This window comes from Athene cunicularia, assembly GCF_003259725.1.
Source record: "Athene cunicularia isolate RWA chromosome 3 unlocalized genomic scaffold, athCun1 chr3_part1, whole genome shotgun sequence".
Classification (NCBI taxonomy): domain Eukaryota; kingdom Metazoa; phylum Chordata; class Aves; order Strigiformes; family Strigidae; genus Athene; species Athene cunicularia.
Window position 1 is genome coordinate 65,852,675 of NW_020799097.1, and position 13,951 is coordinate 65,866,625.

The 13,951-nt window shown below is 40.3% G+C and overlaps 1 protein-coding gene across 4 annotated transcripts in view; it reads right to left on the reverse strand.

The window, feature by feature from the left end:
• The window catches only part of HIVEP2 (human immunodeficiency virus type I enhancer binding protein 2), a 123,606-nt gene that overhangs the window by 63,071 nt on the left and 46,584 nt on the right, over positions 1-13,951 (reverse strand). The gene's annotated exons all lie outside the window — the stretch shown is intronic.

Genomic DNA, 13,951 nt, shown 5'->3' on the forward strand with positions numbered 1-13,951 from the left:
TCACAGGAATTGTGAAGAGCTCTCTGGTGGCAGCACAGCTTCCTTAGCCTTTCTCCTTTACTAGCATGAGTATTAGAATTAGGCAGGAAAAGGGTAGCTATTGTTCTAGTACAATTTTTATAGACCAATTTGGCAGTGTTTGTAGAAGGGGTTTAGTATAGTTTTGATAACATACTTAGTATGGAAAAGAAGGATTTCCACATTGGCCAAAGAAACAGTTGTGGCAAGACTACCTATTTTTAACATGGTTTATTCCTAGCACTATTTCAGACACAGCATTTTCTCTCCCATCTGTTGACACAGTTGTTCTGTTTCTTTAAAGACACAGTTGTCTGTCTCTTGGGGAAGAAAAAACCCAACACCTTCAATAGTTTCAAAGAAAAAAACGAGACAAACCGAACCAAACAGTGATCTGGTCAAAAGGTAATGCTGGCAAAGCTTTATGACCGAAATACAGAGCAATTCTTCAGATACCTCTTAAAATTTACATCACGTTTTGGCCTCTGTGATATTTTAAGTGCTACTGTGGATTTTTAAAATTCAAATCTGGTATACTCAACAACTAACTAAGATGGTTTATTGATCTAAGGAGTCTGACTTGCAAACTTGCCATCAGAGCGACATATCAGTCTGCTCAGGAGAAATGCTGCCACAAAAGCACAGACCAAGATACAAGCCCTTTCCTTAATAAAGGAAGTAAAATGTAATGAGAGCATCAAGGGGAAAAAAAAACCAAAACTCAAAGTCTGATAAAAATTAAAGTGGTAAAACAGGACAAAACATTAAGCAATCCTTCTGAGACATGGGTTGCCAGGCTGTTTTCTCTGATTTTTGATGATAGGGTTTTTTTTCTCATTGGACCACTAGAGTTCATTGTTATGATCTCCCTGGCAATCTGAAAACTTTACCTCCTCTCACAGGCATTTCAGGCAGCTTGAGAGTTTGTAGGTGGAAACAAATAAAACTGAAGCATGGCTGAGGTGGGACCTCTGCAGATCACTAAAGCAACCTCAATTCTTGTAGGACAGCCTATTTGCTGGAAAAGTTGCAGTATGAAAACCTGATATATTAAAGGTCAAGACTCCAATACAGAGCAGACTCATCCGTATTGTGTTTTAATTTCTTTTTACGCTGAGAGGTACCTAGGCACCTGAAGAGGTGACAGAAAGATAAATCATGCATGACAAACTGGAACAGAAGACAAGGCTGTATCCAGAATAGGATAACTCTGCCGGTGCAGCTGTCCTAGCAAACTGTACTGACAGTGTGTTCCCATCACAGCCTTCACTCATACCAGCAAAATCATGTTATTTGCTGGCACAGCTTTTTTCCTGAGGTCCTTCATTCCTCATCCAGCAAGTGAAGTAAAGGTTTGTCCTAAGCATATCGTGCCAGTCAGGGATCAAGTCAAAGGATCAAGCCTCTTTATGCCTTTGGTCAAGACAGCTATGACAACAAAAATCTGTAAAATAGGCATGTTATTCCTTTGACTGGAGTGAGAAGCCCTTCATAAAGACTTCAATACTGGCTTCTGCCACTAACTGGAGTCTTACCATCTCAGCCACTTCTGCAGAAACGCAGAGAGAAAATGACTCACCACACATGCCCTGATGGGAAAGGTTATGGTATTTCCACATGTAAAGGAAGTCTCCAGCATGCCTACAGCTGACCCCAGCTGCTGCTCCACCACCGTTTTGGAGGAGAAATCTCACCCACCTAGCCCTGCCCACAGCAGGCAGAGGCTCACCCCAGGCTGAGCACTCTTCCCCAGAGCTGTGGGAAGAGGGAAGCAGACAGTGAGCTTGGTGCTGGTGCTTTCTGCAGGCAGAGCCTTCTCCCTGGGTGGAGAAGGGAGGACCACAATGTACAGTGACATGGGAAAAATCATGCCAAAACAAGTGCCTGGGACTAGGTGGGCAGCTTTAGGAAAACAAACAAATTCACTAAGTGATCATGAAAATCACAACTGATTTGAGATGTATTTTAAAAGAAATTTGTAGATCTGCTTTCAGGAGCTGTGTGAAAAGAAATTTCCCAGGTATGCTGTATATTATGACCTACTGGTCACAATCACCCAAGTGATTTAATATTTTAACACCGATGTCTATTATTTTCATAAGAGAACGGGAGGTGACTTTAACACACCCTTGAGGAAATTAAGATCAGTGAGGTATCTGGCAGCATATTCATACATGGTTTTCAGCCTGTTAAAAGGGCTCACCCGCTTACCTACCTTTGGTTTAGCAACATCTAGAGCTGTGGTTCTTGGCCACTCAAGATTCTCTAATTTCTTTACAAGACATGCAGTACACATTTCTGGAAGGTTGGACCTAATCCAGACTACTATGGTTTCCATGGACAGGAAGATTGAAGTTTTGGGACTGAAACAGCAGGAGGTTGAAAAGAAAATTGAGGACCTGGAAATGACAACTGATGGACCTGATGCAACCATCACCAAGAACACTGCAGCTCTGAAAAATGTAATCAACAGCCTGGAGAATAATCTCCGATAAAAGGATAGGTTTTGGAGGACAAGTACAGTTACAAGTCAGGTTCTAGTATAGTTTTGCATATGAATTTCAACCAGCTCTCCACAACATCATGTAGGAACAACACAGTACAAAAGCCTGTGGCTATCCAATCTACCCCAGCATGTCTCATTTAAAGGAAGACTGCTGGTGGCTAAGATCTATGACAGAAGCCCTCTTCCTCTAGCTGTGGAAGCTAAAGGTACTCCTGTCCCCACTTGCTCCTCACTAGCTGGAAGCTCACGTTTCCTACCTCAGTCAATGTGAGCCCTCCACTGACCTTCAACCCAAGCCAACCCAGATGGCTTTCCCTGGTGTAAGAAACAAAGCACTTCCACAGCTCTTTCCACAAGTATAGTGGTGGAGTAGTAATTTCTAGACAGTAAATAATGATGATCCATGGGCAATGTCATCTTCAACCTTTATGGCCCCTTGCAAAGGCAACACCTGTCCACTATCTGAGATTTGCAGCACAGATGAAAAGTTACAGAAAAGGCAAGATGGAAAGTTTCAATTTTCGTATCACTGCAGTACTAGCTGAAGAAACTAAACTTAAAAGCTCTAAGTAACAATTCTCCATGATGCAGTACTTGACAGAAGACTCATTACTTTAAGGCAGATACACAGGTTTTATCCTGAATTTTCAGGACTCATGAATGTTGCTGTGGGCAAAGTGCTACCCTGATAGCCTTCTGTGACAGCCAAAACAACAGATCAGAATAAAATAAAGACTCTGAAACAGTGTACTAAATTGATCCCTCTCTAAACTACCTTTGTTTACCATCCCCAGAAAGGTCACTAAAAAGCAATATATTTAAAAGAAGAAAATTATTGACCTTTGAAACACAAATGGCAATGCAGGTGAGCAAAGCCTTCACTGAATTTATTCATGTCTGTGTCCAAAAGTCCATTCCTACCACTAAATGAAAGAAAGAGACCTTATGGCTGACTTAGAGACTGTCAGGTATTAGCTAAACCTGGTCTTCTGGGGGCGTTTCCTATTAACAGGGAGTATCTTCAAGGCCTGGTTGCCCCAGGAACCAGACAAATGAAAAAAATGGGTTTAAGCTACCTTTGCTCTCTCTGCTGTGTTCAGCAGAGCTTTAGTGCAGCTGCAAGCAAAAGACCAAGGACTGCAAGGTGGCAATTTCATCGAGATTTGTCCCCTTAAAACCTCAAGGTTTGATTCTATGTTAGGGCTTCTGCTCAAAAATTAATGAAAACAGGAAAATGCTGAGAGGCCACACTGACTGTAGAAAGTCCAGCTGAGGAAAAACTGCCCTAGGAAAGGAGCCAAGAAAGTGCATGGAGCTCAGAACACTTTCAGATAACACAGTCAACATGCTAGGAAGCAAAAATGTTTCTGCCAGGAAAACAATGCCACTGCTAAGAAACTAAGAAATCAAGCTAAAGGCTTCTTGTGAGGAATAAAATGCACAATGACAGTAGTGATCATTCAGAAAGTCAGACACAATTAAAGACTAAGAAGGTGTTAAGTTAGAGGAAAAAAAAAAAGGACAAAAGAGACCCCTACTGAATTCTACATCTCCAAAGAGTTATTCACGTTCCCACTTGAGTGTTTCCAGAGACGAATACCACCAATTCTCATTCAGGAAGTTACAACAGATATATTAAAATTCAGACAATTATTTCCCAAACCGTTATCATACTGTTCCAGAACCTTTGTGACCACCAGAAACTACTTAAATGATAAAAGAGCAAGCACTCAAAGAAAACAAGCTATTTTTCTGTCAGGACTCCTTCACAAGAGATGAGCAGAATTAGGAGACCCCAGGAAAAGGCTCCAGGCAGGCTCACTATACCTAGTATGCCCTTAGGATATGTAAAGCAAGTCTCACCACTTCTCTAAGGATTTCTTACTAATACACCAATCCTATAGTAGCTTCAGATGGGATTTAAAGAAGATAAGTAAATGGAGTCAGAATTACCTTTGTTGGGACTACTCCTTTTCTTTCTGACAAGTGAAAGAAATCCTTAACTTGAACTGCAGATCTAGTTTTGGCACCTATGTTCCAGTGCTTTCATATCGTTTCATTACAGCTAGTCCTGGCAATGAGCAATAAAGTCCCCAGTGGGTTTGCACATCATCACAGCATCATGATTAGAAAGCCTGATCCAAGTATCGTAAAAGTCAATGGAACTTGATCCAAGTATCGTAAAAGACAGTGGAACTTGGATTGAGCCCAAAGAGAAATTATTTTCCCTGATAAGGGTGGTTAGCTATACATTATGCTTCTTCTGTTGATAAAAGTGAACCTTTCCCCATGCACTGATTTTAATTACTTAACAATAGAATCTGCTTTTGAACAATATAGTGTCATGAAAGAAATCATCATGTGGAATAGAGAAAACAAGTCTTCTGTGCCCTAGGATCAATTAAAAATTCCACTGACTACAGTAACTATTAAGGCTATCATACTATTACCTAAAGGTATGAACATATGCAGGTACACACACATGCATTGGCTTACTGATCTGTAGGTCCTCTAATTCTTTTCCTGGGAACTAGCACTACAATGAACATTTGTAAGAGAGATGTAGTTCATGTGGGCATGGGGACAGAGTATATCGCACCTCCTGTGTAATATTATTCTCTAAAACTTTATACATTCCCCATCTTTAAAATATGGATACATTTCTGTGGAAAAAAAAAAAAAGTTTTAATCTAAGAAACAAAGTTAAATGTTTTAAGAATAGTCTAAATATATTTTAATTTTAACACAGATTTCAAGAGATTATTCATAAACACAAACGGACTTGGTAATATTTCTAGCTTACATGCTGTTCTTAGTACAGAGGTCTTTTTTTGTCAATAGGGCTGTAATAATTCATACTAACTGGAAGAACAAGTCAATCGGACATGAGCTGTACCTGAAGAGAAAATCACAGAAGCACTTTGTTGGAAGCCACCTCTAAATGGGTCATCCTAGATCATCTATAATAGACGCTTACCTAGTCTAGCCATGACTGACTCCACACCCTCCCATGGCAGTTTGCTCCACTGACCTAAATGTGCGTAGCAGTAACCCCTTTCCAATATTGAACAGTCTAGCAAAGTATTCCCTGCTGCAGCTTAACCACAGTATTTTCCCCATTTTCTCTTCAATAACATCTGAAAATACCTTGCCCTGCTCTTTCCAGCCTTTTTACATATGCACAGTTAAAGCTCTGATTTATACTTTCTCCAGACTCAGCGTACCTAAATTTCTTGTCTCAAATACTCCTCCATCTTGATTTCGGGTTTTTCCATCTTCCTGAAGAGTCCTATGAATCGACATTGCCTTTTGGCTCTTGATTTTGTGGGCTAGAGGATTTGAAATGTTTGCACCAAGTCTAGTTAGGAATTTATTTTATAATAAAAAGGCTTGAAGTTACAAATATGTCATCACACATCTCCCTGCTTTATAGTGGCATTTGTTCTTTCAAATTTAATATTGTTCTCCCAAGAAACACCTTGAGAAAATTACACATACAAGATCAATATGCATATTAATGAGATGATAGCTGGAATTTAATACTGCTGTTCTTCAGGATGTGCTCTGTAATTCCAGGGAACTTCTGTCCGAACTTGAACAAGGAATGTTACCTCCTTATTTAAACGTATGTCACCTCCATTAGTTATTGCTAGGAGTGAAGCCACATCATCACCAAGACTACCTGAGCATTTACACGGAGTGTCTGAAGGTTGTCAAGGTTACACTGAGTTCCAGTATCAGGAACTTAAAAGCGGCTTCTGATATGCCTAGTCAGGCTCCAGTCATGGCAAGGTCACAATATACTTTGATTTTCAAAAAACATCCTTCACCTGATACATACTAATGACTGTGACACCCCTGTGCTCCCAACAGAGGAGGTCCAGGAGCAGAGGAGAAGCTGGTGGCCTGCTCACACTCACAGAGACAGTCTGTGGCTCAGCTGTCTGGAGTCACACACCGTGCGTGCAAGGCATGCGCTACCAAACACCCACTTGTCCTAACTCTGCCAGTGCCTAACACAGACCCCCCTGAGTGATTTCCGAGCAACCCATAAAGACAGACTCAGGTGGTCAAGCTCTCCATCCACAAGAGAACACCTGCACCAGTTTCAATGCCTGAGGATTCACAAATATTTCCAGTCATGGATTTAAAATACAATATCCATTTGGTACATCGTTGTATGAATATATGTATGCACATGAGCTGAAATAGAATCTGAGACTTTAAATCAATTATTTGCCTGTAACATAAAACTAGTACATTTTTCCAATGAAAATATATGCCTAAAGAAAGTGTTAAAGAAGGGGCTCTCACACGCGAAGAGCAGACTTCTTTTATCTGTTTTGACTAAAAAATGGGCAGAGAGTATCTGAACAGCTCACTCCACAGTTGCCTCAAATAGTTGCAATATAATACTCATTTAACTTGTTTTCAGAATCAGTACGAGGAAGGTTTGGGCTTTCTCGGTTTTCACTGCTTCAACAAAGAGAGGACACCACTGCCGAGACTTCCTCTGCCTATTGCCAGCATGAGAACCTGAAAACACACTTAACAATAGCATGGCACGAGCAATTTCTATATTAAAGAGAGAGCTGTAAAGTCTGATACAAACAGACAAGCGTTAAGTTTTCCAATATGCAGCTCAGAAGACAGGCTTATTGACCATAAAATGAATTATATAACCCAACTTGCATTATGTCACCTGAGACCTTGGTTAGGCCAGTACCTTTTTTATATATACATATATATATATATATATATATTTTTTATATATATATACATAATTCTTTTCCTCAGACACCTGTCAAGTTAGATCCCTTATATAACGCTGCTGCAGTGCTAATCTGAAGCATAATGACTGTACTCATTATAGTGTTATTATGAGTTCTGGGGTGAAGAGCTGTCAATAATTTGATTTGCTCCATATAAGGTAAAACATTGTCTTTGTTGTAAAAGGAGTCCCAATTATATCTTTTTGAATCAGTAATTACAATAATAAACAGATTAAGAGTGGTAACTGCAGGTCTTCTTCCAGCAAGGCACGAAAACACGTGTCTCAGCGGGTGCGCAGGAGAAGGAGATGTGGTGTTGCAATCTAAACTGCTGGATCAGGCTTCAGTATACCATCCTCTGCATCCTTGAACACAAGAGGATGGTACAGAATACTGCAGTGCTTATGGCCAAATAGATTCAATGCTTTCTATATAAAAGAAAAACCTATACACAGTGAATTTTCTTGATTGTTCATTCTAGCTTTTCTTTTTCGTTGTTTTTACTGTCAATTCAGTGCAGCCTATTAAAGACTGTGAAAAGAAATGGCCTTCAGCAGGGATTGATATTCCAATCACACAATATCAATTTCATCCAAAAAAAGAGCTATTGAACTGGTTCTCCAGTTTTCAGATAAGTCAGATCCAACTTTTAGATGCTGCCCTTACGTTGTGAATGAATTCCTATTTAATATACTGTAAGATAAACTGATGCCTGTGATGTTAGGTTCCAAATATGCTACATCAATTTGATAATGACAGTACAAGTAAGTCTCTAACACCTTCCTGTCCATTTATATGGAAGGGTTTTGGCCATCTTTTTTTTTGAAGACCTCTGATCTAAAGATCTTTTAAAGGCCTCACCTCTGGTGAACTGGAGAGAGGCTTTTGTTGCTACAAGTTTTTGTAGGAAAAAAGCAAAGATGTTCCTTTCCCAGGATTTTGGTCTAGTCCTGAGCATCAACATCCATTGGAGTTTCAAGTATAAACTAAATTCTGTCCAAAATACTGAGGTCTTCATCCTGGCTTATTACAGTTATTTGCCTACTGGCCGCATCTGTATCCCCAAGGACCAGCAAGGCTCTGTTCACTGCAGGCTGATGGATCAGTAAAAGATCAAAGACCTCTGAAATGCTCCCGGCAGCTGCCTGTATGGCCTGTATGCCTGTTCACTCACACTCTCCCCTAAAGCCCCACAGGCTACTTCAGCACAGCCAGGGCTCGAGGCCCAGTCTGCAGGGTCAGACCCCTCTGCTATCTGAAAGAGAAGTTTGAATGTCTAACATTAATGTGTAAAGGCCACTGAGGCTTAAAAGAAAATGCCGGAAACAATACGAAATGCAGGTAAGCCTATTTGAATGTGTTATCAGTGATTTTAATTTTTTTAACAAACTAGGAAAAAAGAAGAAATTCTAAACCTAAGGCTTCTACTCCATCCTCATCACCTTCTTGTGTTGAAGCAGTTCATCTGATGCAGCAAAATACAAACCAGATATGATAAAGATATCCCTGTTTCCCAAGCTCATTAATACAATGCACTTCCATTTCTTGGCTCCAACCCAGAGCCTTCCAGAGCCCCCTCCTGACCCTGGTTCTTGTGGGGTGAGCCAGCAGCTCGTACCCTCTGCTTTCAGCCAAGCAACATGGGTTTACAGCTAGAGGTGGGAGCAAACCTTCTCCTGACCGTGGTGTCCCGAACCATCCCCACCGCTCTTCCAGTGTCACCCAGAGCCTCCTCTTCCGGGCTTAGCCCCTACCTCCACTGCCCCCTGAGCTCTTCTTCTGGGACTCGCACAGGCTCCACTCCCCAAGTGAGACGCTGAGTGGTGATGACCAAGAGTCTGTTTCTGCACTGTCCACCTCAAACCATAACTCTAAATGTATCTTCCAATTCTACTCACGTATTTATAGGCCCCTGCATGGGGACATATTATTCTTTCAAAAATATTACAGGAAAATGCTGCAAGTGATTGTCATAAAATACCTCCATCATAATTTCATTAAAAATTAACAAAAAGAAAGCATTAGTGTTCTCCTGCCAACTGGGGGTGGGGGGTGTCTCATATTATTAAATTGAGAAGGGCAGCAATGGAAAGCCTTTTTAGATTGGTGTTTCCACTCTTTCCTCTTTTGCTTGGTTCAAAAGTCCTGCATAATTAATACTGTAGTACTTAATAAATGCTTATGAACCTACTACCTCTCTGCTCTTTCCGTTTAATTAGGTGATTGACTTCAGACATACAATAAATTATGATGACAATTTAATTACTTTTTTAATGTGCACACTTAAAAGATTTATAAACAGGAATAGAGTAGTACAGTGCCCTGAAAACTAGAAATACTGTGAACTGGAGAACGAACAAAGTAATCCCATCTAAAGTATCTTCCCAGTGTCTGAGCACCTGCAATGACTGGGAGATACAGTATTTACAGTGTCTGGTACAATCACAGAGAATTGTGTATTTCTATCCAAATGCATGTGTATGCACCTTTTGCCTCTTTTTTTCTTCTAGCACTTGCATTATCTCACTCAACTTCATGGCAGGAACCTAAAGCGGTTCCAAGGAGTAGTCAGGCTATGGACTTTAGCACCTCTTAGGTAAAGTGTGCATAAAAAGTGGAAGACCCTTCTTTGAAACGAATCATAAAACTTCTGCCTCATTTCGTCATAACACAGTCATTGACAAAATTTGCAGGGGGCCAAAATCTGCCATGGTATTCCAGCTGACACAAACAAATTGTTAAAGAAGATTTCATCATCTCATGAACAGACCCTTCTTGGTCAGGAGACAGAAATGTCCATCTGAGAATATTTCACACTATCAGCACCACATCCTGCAACAACTGAAGTTAGCTCTTCTGATATTGTTGTTATGCCACCTAGGACTCATTCCCCTGCCACTTACAGGAATGTAAATTACAACTAAATTCATAAAGCTAAGAGAACTGCATAAATAAAAAACTGAAAAAGAATCAGACCCTGGTTTTCACTTCAAACCAGTGCTTAACTAAAAATAGTATTTTTAAATTTAAGTAGTTTAAGATACTAAGAGAAGAGTTAACCTACCTAAATATCCAGACATTTCTAACCCTTGGTTGGTTACTGAAAACAAAGAAATCATGACTGTTTTCTGCAAGTTACCTGTCATCAACATAGAGAGATGACAGCATTTGTTTTAAATCACACTGTATGCTATATTGGTGAAACTTTCTCATGTAAAATAAGTCATTAAAATTTGGGCTAGAGAAGACGCTTTCCCATCTGGGAGCTGAATCTGGTTTGGTGTGACTATTCCTGTCTGTTAATTTAGCAGTATAAAGTATAACTGTACATTCTTGGCATACCTACTGGGGATGCTGGCATCTCTGTAACCAGAACTGCTTTCAGAGAGGGAAAAAAAAAAGACTGGGCAATTCAGAGTGCGCTAGAAAAATGATGGGCAATTCAGTGTTTTAAGCATCACCTGTCAACAGTGTTGAATAGTCAAAAGGGAAATAAATTTAAATGTAATGCCAAGGCACAGTGCTGTGATAATTGTCTCTGCTTTTCCTTTTTAATACAGAAAAAAAACCTGCAGATGCTCATCTCATTCACACCCAGTGAAGCTGAGTGGAAAGCAGATCAATCCTACAGCTTCCTCATGTGTCTGTCCACCTTGGCCAGCCCAGAGCGGGGTCAGAAAAGGTACAGGTAAAACAGAAAACGCCAGGAGGCTGAGTGGTGAGGTAAATCACAGGGAGCTGCTTTGATTGCAGCTTCCGTTCTCGGAGGAGCTGCGTGGGGCTGAAACAATGGCTCTCCTATGGAGCTGCGTCTCATCTACCTCATCTACAGCTGGTGATGGATGATGGGTCAAGAGGGCAGCAGACTTTGGGTGCACAACCCTTAAATACTTTATCAAAGATGGCAAAAGGCCATGTACTACAATAACACAGCAAATACTTCCTCTTGCTGTAGAGCAGACAAATTCCTTCCTCTCTGCTGGCTAAATCTGAAGCTTTTGGTTCACGGCTCAGAGTGTGTGCAAGTTCTATATTCGTAAAACATAAGCGTAAAAAAGCTGTGTTTTTATTCCTGAGACCGTTCAATTGTAAACATTCTCACAGAAATGAAAAGTCAGCCCTATCTGCGCTGAAATCCAATGCAGTCATAAATATGTATTTCTAGGGATTTATAGGGTTTATAGACAATAAAAGAAGGCACATTTCACTCATTTTAAAAATTGAAACTGCATAGCAAGAACAGAAAAAAATTGTAAAACTGTAACTCATCCAAACTTTTCATACTGAAAGGATTTCCTGAAAGAAAAACATACTGATTTTATAGAATTGAAAAGTTCCATAAAAAATAGAAATTTTGTCCCTGGTTTAAATTAACAAAAGTAATAGGCCTTGTGATACAACAAAATACTTCAATACTAACAGTTTAACAGTATTGTTATGATACCCAGTGAATTATAATTTAACAAGACATTTGAGATGAGCTGGAATACCTTTATACCATCAAAATATCTTTATGTAAAATAAAACTGAACCATTTTTTTAAATGTTCTGAAATAAGATATCTCACTGTGCAAGAGCTGTCAAGCTGTCCTAGGTTAGAGAAGAGGTAAAGTATTTCAGAATCTTCTGCCATTTAAATGTTCTTCCAACTAGTTTTGTCTTCTGTTCCTCCTTAGCTGCTTCTCTCTCTGTTTTTCCCCTTAGATATCTTTAAAACGATCTAACTTCTCTGAATTTTACAATATAACAATGCTATAACGGGACAGAAAGCTGTGGCCTCATGTTTGGTTTCTAAAGGCAGCGGCAAAAAAGAATCTCCAAAGAAACTTCCAACCAGCTATGACCATTTCAGCTCCCTTACCAGTTGACTAGAGCATCAGCAACAGAAGATGACCACTTTGCTGCCCACCCATGTGGCCCCAGAAGCCAAGATAATGCTATAATAACGTTGCCAATCAATAGCATTGATTAATGGCAAGTACATCTAATACTGGCTTATAACTTTCCCATTTTGGAGACTCTGAGGAGTCTGTTCACATCAAAGTGTTGAAGCGACTGGTGCAGGTTTTCTGGCAGTACAGTGCAGGCAGCAAGGGCAGCAAGCTGTGCCATCCCACCGTGGGTGCTGCAGCAACATGGGAAACCTGCACCTTCCGCCTCTGGGCACATCAAGGCAGAAGAAGCGGGTGGTTTCCCCCCCAAAGATCTTACTGCATTTTACGCTACAGCAATGGATTTGCATAATTTGAATCAAATGACGTATTACAAATCTCACCATTGATTTTGAATTTAAAATGCTTCAGAACTGAGCAAAATATATGGTGCTTACATTCAGAAAATGGAAGGTCTTAGGGTGGACGTATCTCAACTTTCTTATAGCCTTACTGAACAGACTACAAGCAGGCCCGTCATCTCTAACTGAACCAAGTGTACCAATTGACAAATATGTGATTTTAATTAATAGCCATAATCTGTACTGAAAAGCTCCTAAAGCAATAAAAGCTTTTGCACAGCCTCTATCATGCAGAAAGCAAATATACATATAGGTAAACTCACCTTCTGAGTATTTTCATTCCTTTTTCAGAGTGTGAAGCTAAGACTGGCATCAAACTGTGTCATATTTTTAATGTGATTTTCATCTGAACTGAGAGGCACTTGAGGAGCCACAATGATGTCCCAGAGTAAAACATTTTGATTATAACTTTTCTGCTACACCCACCTCCAGCACTCTGCTCCCTTTTATTCAGCCAGGGAAGGGAAGAGATTGGGAGCCATATGCAGCTAGAGTCAATTTTCGGTATGTATTTGTGAATAGACACAAAAGAGATAAATGCTGGCATGCATAAATTCATATTTTATCGATATCTATTCTGGTACTTACTGTCAGAGTACCTTACCCAAAAATTATTTTGAAAGGCAAACACAGGTTTAAAGAAAAACCCAAATCCTTAAAGAGGCACATTCCAATCCTGACTTATTCCTTGCCACAGCAAGTCCAGGATCCCGATGGTGTGAAGCAGGAGGCAGAAGCCCACTCACTGAGTTTATCTCCCACAGCCAAAAGGGAAACAGGAGCAAATAACCAAGAACCCAGGAGAGTTTTTCCAGGCCACTGTCGAAAACAAGTCTCCCAGGAGCGGGGCTGCTTGAGCAAGGGTGGGTGTACGGAAGCACTGAGGGTCCACGTCTGAGCTGCTCATGCAGAGGGCAAGCGGAGCTGATGTTTTTACATGCAGTATCTTGTAATGACAAAGGCTATCAAAATTTCAATGATTCACTAGTTTTGCCGCCTGTAGCTGCTGCACCTACAAATACTCACTTTCACTTCTCAGACTTACTCAAATTATCCAGCCCTCATGGGTCTGCAAACCTAAGCTGCAAGTCTCAAAGCAGAAGGTGATTTATTAAAAGACTGCTGGTGCATCTGACCGTGACAAAATGGTAAAAGAAAAAATTAGTGAAACACACTGAACATTTCTAAACCCCAGATTATGTTTGGCCTGGATCCAGTGGACACGTCTGACTTAGCTACTGACTCCCCTATCACAGACTGTTATCTCCCCTAACTGTGATCTAAGGCCACCACACAAGAAGAGCAGGAGGACAGCAGAGCAAAAGTATCTGTGACACTCACTTATGCCATTAGTCAGAAATT